Genomic DNA, 9,483 nt, shown 5'->3' on the forward strand with positions numbered 1-9,483 from the left:
TTTTCAGAGCATTCACACTGGGTTGGCGCCGGTGGCGACACCTACAACGTGCTGACATCAGGAAAGTTTCCAACCGATTTTCCATACACAAACAGCAGCTGAGCGGCGTTGCCTGGTGAAACGTTGTTGCGATGCCTCGTGTAAGGAGGAGAAATGCGTACCATCACGTTTCCGACTTTCATAAAGGTCGGATTGTAGCCTATCGCGATTGCGGTTTATCGTATCGCCACATTGCTGGTCGCGTTGGTCGAGATCCCATGACTGTTAGCAGAATATGGAATCGGTGGGTTGAGGAGGGTAATACGGAACGCCGTGCTGGATCCCAAGGGTCTCGTATCACTAGCAGTCGAGATGACAGGCATCTTATCCACATGGCTGTAACGGATCGTGCAGCCACGTCTCGAACAGATGGGGACGTTTGCAAGACAACAACCATCTGCACGAACAGCATGGACTATCAGCTCGGAGACCACGGCTGCGGTTACCCTTGACGCTGCATCACAGACAGGAGCGTCTGCGATGGTGTACTCAACGACGAACCTGGGTGCACGAATGGCAAAACGTCATTTTTTCGGATGAATCCAGGTACTGTTTACAGCATCATGACGGTCGCATCCGTGTTTGGCGACATCGCGGTGAACGCACATTGGAAGTGTGTATTCGTCATCGCCATACTGGCGTATCACCCGGCGTCATGGTATGGGGTGCCATTGGTTACACGTCTCGGTCACCTCTTGTTCGCATTGACGGCAATTTGAACAGTGGACGTTACATTTCAGATGTGTTACGACCCGTGGCTCTACCTTTCATTCGATCCCTGCGAAACCCTACATTTCAGCAGGATAATGCACGACCGCATGTTGCAGGTCTTGTAAGGGCCTTTCTGGATACAGAAAATGTTCGACTGCTGCCCTGGCCAGCACATTCTCCAGATCTCTCACCATCTGAAAACGTCTGGTCAATGTTGGCCGAGCAGCTGGCGCGTCACAATACGCCAGTCATTTCTTCTTGGTGTAGCAATTTTAATGGCCAGTAGTGTACATATCTTAAGAAAAACTCTCGATAAAGTATTCTGTGGGACTTTTGTATTCTAAACCCCTTTAGGCTCACCCGGTAAAATACTGCTAGGAGTAGAGGTCGTATATAGACAGGAGTTTTCGGAAGCCCGTCAAAGCTGTTCCGGCAGGGACGGTACAATGGAGCGGTAATAACTTTCGCCGCCGGCGTTTTGTACTCGTTTTACAAGTGCCCTTCTGCAAAGGTTGCGACGCGCGCTCCGGTAAACGTCAATCGCGTATTGGCAGCTCTCGCGTGGCCTGCGTGTGGTATCGTGCGTGCGTGCGTGTGCGTGCGGATAGTGGCGAGCGCGCGCGGGGCGTAGCAGGGGGCCGCGGTCCGACGCGGGAGCGTTTTATTTTCGCGCTCGCGTGACGTAAGCCGCCGCCGGGCAGACGGGCCGGCTAGGGAGCGCAGAAATTCATTGGCCGCTTTTCTGCTCGCGATCTATCGCGGTAGCCGGCGAGCATATTTCCCGAACGAGAAATATTTCCCAATATGATTTGCTGTTTTCATTTCCACGAACAAATCATAACGGCGAATGGCCGCCGTCTGCAGCCCGCCCGTTCGCTGCTTGCTGCGAGGCGGTGCGGAGAAATTATGACTTCGCCTGTTGAAATGTGTGTGAGGGTGGGTGGTGCTGGTTGGCGTGGAGGGGGGGGGGGGGGGCGAGCGCCGAAGTGGGGGGATTAGAGAGGGGGGGAATACTGTGGACGGACGTGGAGCGAGATGTGGTACCTCGACGAGAGATGAAAGCGCATGGGCTAAAGGGAGCGATATGCAGGAGAGCCTCCATTGCTCGCCTGCTCTGCAGCTGATTACATGGGGGAAAGGGAGGAGAGCGAGGGGGAGGGGGGGTCGAAAATTTCTCTTCATGAAGTTTTCATCGCATATGTGCCGTTTACACAGCCGATCTATGGAGGCACGGTACTATAAATTCGACGCTTATGCATATTTCGTAATTACGGAATGGGTTTTATAGTCGGAAGAGCACGAAAAACCGGGGGCCGTGAGAAAAAAAGGCCTCTCCGTACATTTCTCGAGAACGTTTCCGCCGAAATACTTTATTTTGTCGAGAGCACAGTTCAGTATGGCGGGAAACAGTGATACGCATTATCTGCGGAAGGCATCTGATTTTTCAGTAAATGAGATAATAAGGATTGAAAGTGGATGAAATTTAGAGAATGTCGAGTAATTTTGAGTAGCTGCAAAAACGAGGTAGTACTAATTAAAGTGAGATATCAAGGGAGTCAATAATGAATAAAAATTATATGAAAAAGAGAAGTTCCGAACATGGTAATTCCCAACGAAAAGTTAAAATGTTTCCTGTGAGCTGAAAAGAAAGAGATGGAAAGAAATTACGTACTACGAAAGGTATGAGGACAGTTAAAAAACTAAACTCCTCCCGAAAAGGCCATGAAGGCCCATCGGCCGCCGTGTCATCCTCAGCCCATAGGCGTCACTGGATGCGGATATGGAGGGGCATGTGGTCAGCACACCGCTCGCCCGGCCGTATGTCAGTTTACGAGACCGGAGCCGCTACTTCTCAATCAAGTAGCTCCTCAGTTTGCCTCACGAGGGTTGAGTGTACCCCGCTTGCCAACAGCGCTCGGCAGACCGGGCCCGCAGCTCCTGGTCTAGTGGCTAGTGTTGCTGCCTGTGGATTACGAGGTCCCGGGTTCGATTCCCGGCCGGAATGGGGATTTTCTCCGCCCGGGGTCTGGGTGATTGTGTTATCCTCGACATTTCATCCTCATCATCATTCATGAATGTAGTGAGATTGGACTGAGTAAAGATTGGAAATTTGTACGGGCGTTGATAAACTCGCAGTTGACCGCACAACAAACCAAACTTCATAATTATCATCATCGGCAGACCGGATGGTCACCCACCCAAGTGCCAGCCCAGCCCGACAGCGCTTAACTTCGGTGATCTGACGGGAACCGGTGTTGCCACTGCGGTTAGGCCGTTGGCAGTAACGTACATTTAGGAGATTTAAAAAATAGCACCAGTCCGCAGAACAAAAGTAGCGGTTTTCCTATGTAAGAGTGAATATTAGATAACATTGTCCCACGTCCTCATGGAAGGCTCCACAGCAAGAAATTTGTTGAATGGAACTGACCTTTTTTCCCCTCAATACCCAGTATTGATCCACTGTAATTTCACATAACCGTGGCACAAATAGTATTGCCATACTCCACACGATCTACGTCTAATTCTACATAGATACTCGGGAAGCCCCCGTTCGGTGTGTGGCGGAGGGTACCATGTACAAGTACTAGTCATTTAATTTCCTTTTCCACTCGCAAATAGAGCGCCGATGAGGAACTTTGCCGGCCGCGGTGGCCGTGCGGTTCTGGGCGCTTCACTCCGGAACCGTGGGACTGCTACGGTCGCAGGTTCGAATCCTGCCTCGGGCATGGATGTGTGTGATGTCCTTAGGTTAGTTAGGTTTAAGTAGTTCTAAGTTCTAGGGGACTGATGACCTAAGATGTTTAGTCCCATAGTGCTTAGAGCCATTTGAACCGATGAAGAACTTTTAATCGCAGAACCTAGTATGTTGTTCTCGACGGCGAGTTTTAATCAGAAACAAGGCTATCGCTAGGAGTGCCCCAGGAAAGTGTGGCTCTGAGCACTATGGGACTTAACATCTATGGTCATCAGTCCCCTAGAACTTAGAACTACTTAAACCTAAGGACATCACACAACACCCAGTCATCACGAGGCAGAGAAAATACCTGACCCCGCCGGGAATCGAACCCGGGAACCCGGGCGCGGGAAGCGAGAACGCTACCGCACGACCAGGAGCTGCGGACAGGAAAGTGTGATAGGACCTCTGTTGTTCTCGGTATACATAAATAGTATGGTGGACCGGGTGGGCAACAGTCTGCGGTTGTTTGATGATGATGCTGTGGTGAACGGAACGGTGTCTAGGAAGATACAAGACGATTTCGACATAATTTCTATTTCGTGTAATGAATGGCAGCTAGCTCTAAATGAGGAAAAATGTTGGTTGATGAAGATGAGTAGGAAAAACAAACAAGTAACGTTCGTTTACAGTATTACTAGTGTCCTGCTTGACGCGAAGGCGAATTGTCGACTTCCGTTTATTGGGAGAATTTTAGGAAAGTGTGGTTCACCTGTAAAGGAGACTGCATGTAGGACGCTGGTGCGATCGGTTCTCGAGTACTGCTCGAGCGTTTGGGAGTATTAGGTTTGAGAGTATTGTGTTTTCAGAGTAGAAGCACTTGCAGCAAAATGGGTCTGTCAGGGCCGGCCCCTGTGGCCGAGCGGTTCTAGGCGCTTCAGTCCGGAACCTAGCTGCTGCTTCGGTCGCAGGTTCGAATCCTGCCTCGGGCGTGGAAGTGTGTGATGTCCTTAGGTTAGTTAGGTTTAACTAGTTCTAAGTCTAGGGGACTGATGACCTCAGTCCCATAGTGCTCAGAGCCATTTTTCTTTGGGTCAGTTAGGAGAGTTACCCGACTTCCAACGTGAACTAGTCACCGGCTGTCACCTGAGTAACATTTCAACCCTTCTAAAGCTGCCCAACACGTCTGTTGGGGATGCGATCGTGAATTGGAAACGCGAGGGAACAACCACAATTAAACCAAGACCAAGCGGAGCTCACGTACTGAAGGGCTGTGGCGCGACGCTTTGCGGAGGGTTGCCATAAGAAATAGAATGAAATCTGAGGAAGGAATCACTCGAGAGTTGCAAAGTGCTACCAGAAGTCCAGCTATCGCAGTGAACGTGCGTAGGGAACGAAAAAGAATGGTAGAGAAGCTCATCATAAGGCACACATTTCCGTATTCAGTGCGAAGCAACGCTTGAGGCGGTGTGACGAGCGACGCCACTGGACAGTCGATGACTGGGAAGAAGTGATTTGGAGTGATGTATCACGCTATACTCTTTCTCAGTGAGATGGGAGGGCTTGGGACTTACGAGTGCCTGGAGCACGTTACCTGCCATCACGTGTAACGCCGGAACTGAAGCAAGAGGAATGTGGTAATACCATATGGAAGTGTTACTCGTGGTTTCGCTGTGGTCCCCTCGCTGTGCTTAAGAAAACGCTAAATGGAGAAGAATATGAATGTCGACTTCGCTCCGGACCCAACACCACTCGTTTCGACTCTTGAGGAAGACGGGGCTGCCATTTCTTCGCCATATTCACCCTGTTTTTACGAGTTAAACCTACTTCCCCAACGCAGTGAGCTCTCTCAGCTGCAAGGTGTCCGCACACCTGCCTCTTGCCATTTATAGGCTAAAGTTCCTGATCCTCTACCCAAAGTCCAGAAAATCGCACTTTATATATATATATATATATATAAAGAAACTGCTTTAGCGTTCCCCAAGAATTTTTAGCTATACAGGTTGAGTCACCTAACATTACCACTGGATATATTTCGTAAACCACATCAAATACTGACGAATCGATTCCAAAGACCGAACGTGAGGAGAGGGGCTAGTGTAATTGGTTAATACAAACCATAAAAAAATGCACGGAAGTATGTTTTTTAACACAAACCTACGTTTTTTTAAATGGAACCCCGTTATTTTTGTTAGCACATCTGAACATATAAACAAATACGTAATCAGTGCCGTTTGTTGCATTGTAAAATGTTAATTACATCCGGAGATATTGTAACCTAAAGTTAACGCTTGAGTACCACTCCTCTGCTGTTCGATCGTGTGTATTGCAGGGCACCGAAGTACGTAGGGATCCAAAGGGAACGGTGATGGACCTTAGGTACAGAAGAGATTGGAACAGCACATTACGTCCACATGCTAACACCTTTTTATTGGTCTTTTTCACTGACGCACATGTACATTACCATGAGGGGTGAGGTACACGTATACACGTGGTTTCCGTTTTCAATTACGGAGTGGAATAGAGTGTGTCCCGAGATGTCAGGCCAATAGATGTTCAATGTGGTGGCCATCATTTGCTGCACACAATTGCAATCTCTGGCGTAATGAATGTCGTACACGCCGCAGTACATCTGGTGTAATGTCGCCGCAGGCTGCCACAATACATTGTTTCATAGCCTCTGGGGCTGTAGGCACATCACGGTACACATTCTCCTTTAACGTACCCCACAGAAAGAAGTCCAGAGGTGTAAGATCAGGAGAACGGGCTGGCCAATTTATGCGTCCTCCACGTCCTATGAAACGCCCGTCGAACATCCTGTCAAGGGTCAGCCTAGTGTCAATTGCGGAATGTGCAGGTGAACCATCATGCTGATACCACATACGTCGACGCGTTTCCAGTGGGACATTTTCGAGCAACGTTGGCAGATCATTCTGTAGAAACGCGATGTATGTTGCAGCTGTTTGGGCCCCTGCAATGAAGTGAGGACCAATGAGGTGGTCGCCAATGATTCCGCAGCATACATTTACAGTCCACGGTCGCTGTCGCTCTACCTGTCTGAGCCAGTGAGGATTGTCCACGGACCAGTAATGCATGTTCCGTAGATTCACTGCCCCGTGGTTTGTGAAACCCGCTTCATCGGTAAACAGGTAGAATTACAACGCATTCTCTGTTAATGCCCATTGACAGAATTCCACTCGATGATTAAAGTCATCACCAGGTAATTGCTGATGTAGCGACACATGAAACTGGTGAAAGCGGTGACGATGCAGTATGCGCATGACACTACTTTGACGCAGTCCACCGGCTCTAGCAATGTCCCGTGTACTCATGTGTAGGTTCATGGCAACAGCAGCTAACACACCAACTGCACCCGCTTCTCCTGTGACGGGCCTGTTACGGACCCGTTTGCGTGCTACGACCATACCTGTTGGCGGTAGATGTTTTGCAATGTGCGGCACGTTGGATGCCCTCTGTCCGGGTACCGTTCTGCATACACCCTGCAGGCTTCAACTGCATTTCGTCGACACTCGCCATAGATGAGTATCATCTCCGCCTTTTCAGAGTTCTAATACACCATGGTCACAGTCCCTACAACTCTACACTGTCACAGACGTCTGGTAACACGGTGTACTACAGTTGGTCTGCGTGCGGAGACGAACGCAGAATAACAATAGCAGCAAGCGCTACATGCGGACACTGCGACAGCTAGACCAAACCACAACAGTGCACTATAGCCACACTCGTAAACACGGTCGTCATCGTAAACATGTCCCTGCAGATGCTGCTCGCCGACCGTGGCCCGTGTTTGTTACAACACGCAACTGAACGTCGGAGGTTTCAATCATCAACTTTAGGTTACAATATCTCCGGATGTAATTAACATTTTACAATGCAACAAACGGCACTGATTATGTATTTGTTTATATGTTCAGATGTGCTAACAAAACTAACGTGGTTCCATTTAAAAAAGCGTAGGTTTGTATTAAAAAACATACTTCCGTGCATTTTTGTATGGTTTGTATTAAACAATTACACTAGCCCCTCTCCTCACGTTCGGTCTGTGGAATCGGTTCGTCAGTATTTGATGTGGTTTACAAACACATTGACACCGGTGTGTCAGACCCACCATACTTGCTCCGGACACTGCGAGAGGGCTGTACAAGCAATGATCACACGCACGGCACAGCGGACACACCAGGAACCGCGGTGTTGGCCGTCGAATGGCGCTAGCTGCGCAGCATTTGTGCACTGCCGCCGTCAGTGTCAGCCAGTTTGCCGTGACATACGGAACTCCATCGCAGTCTTTAACACTGGTAGCATGCCACGACAGCGTGGACGTGAACCGTATGTGCAGTTGACGGACTTTGAGCGAGGGCGTATAGTGGGCATGCGGGAGGCCGGGTGGACGTACCGCCGAATTGCTCAACACGTGGGGCGTGAGGTCTCCACAGTACATCGATGTTGTCGCCAGTGGTCGGCGGAAGGTGCACGTGCCCGTCGACCAGGGACCGGACCGCAGCGATGCACGGATGCACGCCAAGACCGTAGGATCCTACGCAGTGCCGTAGGGGACCGCACCGCCACTTCCCAGCAAATTAGGGACACTGTTGCTCCTGGGGTATCGGCGAGGACCATTCGCAACTGTCTCCATGAAGCTGGGCTACGGTCCCGCACACCGTTAGGCCGTCTTCCGCTCACGCCCCAACATCGTGCAGCCCGCCTCCAGTGGTGTCGCGACAGGCGTGAATGGAGGGACGAATGGAGACGTGTCGTCTTCAGCGACGAGAGTCGCTTCTGCCTTGGTGCCAATGATGGTCGTATGCGTGTTTGGCGCCGTGCAGGTGAGCGCCACAATCAGGACTGCATACGACCGAGGCACACAGGGCCAACACCCGGCATCATGGTGTGGGGAGCGATCTCCTACACTGGCCGTACACCACTGGTGATCATCGAGGGGACACTGAATAGTGCACGGTACATCCAAACCGTCATCGAACCCATCGTTCTACCATTCCTAGACCGGCAAGGGAACTTGCTGTTCCAACAGGACAATGCACGTCCGCATGTATCCCGTGCCACCCAACGTGCTCTAGAAGGTGTAAGTCAACTACCCTGGCCAGCAAGATCTCCGGATCTGTCCCCCATTGAGCATGTTTGGGACTGGATGAAGCGTTGTCTCACGCGGTCTGCACGTCCAGCACGAACGCTGGTCCAACTGAGGCGCCAGGTGGAAATGGCATGGCAAGCCGTTCCACAGGACTACATCCAGCATCTCTACGATCATCTCCATGGGAGAATAGCAGCCTGCATTGCTGCGAAAGGTGGATATACACTGTACTAGTGCCGACATTGTGCATGCTCTGTTGCCTGTGCCTATGTGCCTGTGGTTCTGTCAGTGTGATCATGTGATGTATCTGACCCCAGGAATGTGTCAATAAAGTTTCCCCTTCCTGGGACAATGAATTCACGGTGTTCTTATTTCAATTTCCAGTAGTATATATATATATATATATATATATATATATATATATATATATATATATATATATTGCTGGAGAAGAGACATGCCATAGCATATACAGAGTGTTACAAAAAAGTACGGCCAAACTTTCAGGAAGCATTCCTCACACACAAATAAAGAAAAGATGTTATGTGGACATGTGTCCGGAAACGCTTAATTTTAGTTTCGTCAGTATGTACTGTACTTCCTCGATTCACCGCCATTTGGCCCAATTGAGGGAAGGTAATGTTGACTTCGGCGCTTGTGCTGACGTGCGACTCTACTAGCATCCAGCGCATCAGTACGTAGCATCAACAGGTTAGTGTTCATCACGAACGTGGTTTTACAGTCAGTGCAATGTTTACAAACGCGGAGTTGGCAGATGTCCATTTGATGTGTGGTTTAGCACGGGGCAATAGCCGTGGCGTTGTACGTTTGTATCGAGACAGATTTCCAGAACGAAGGTGTCCCGACAGGAAGACGTTCGAAGCAATTGATCGGCTTCTTAGGGAGCACGGAACATTCCAGCCTATGACTCGCGACTGGGGAAGACCTA

The sequence above is a fragment of the Schistocerca piceifrons genome, chromosome 1 (assembly GCF_021461385.2).
Source record: "Schistocerca piceifrons isolate TAMUIC-IGC-003096 chromosome 1, iqSchPice1.1, whole genome shotgun sequence".
Lineage (NCBI taxonomy): Eukaryota > Metazoa > Arthropoda > Insecta > Orthoptera > Acrididae > Schistocerca > Schistocerca piceifrons.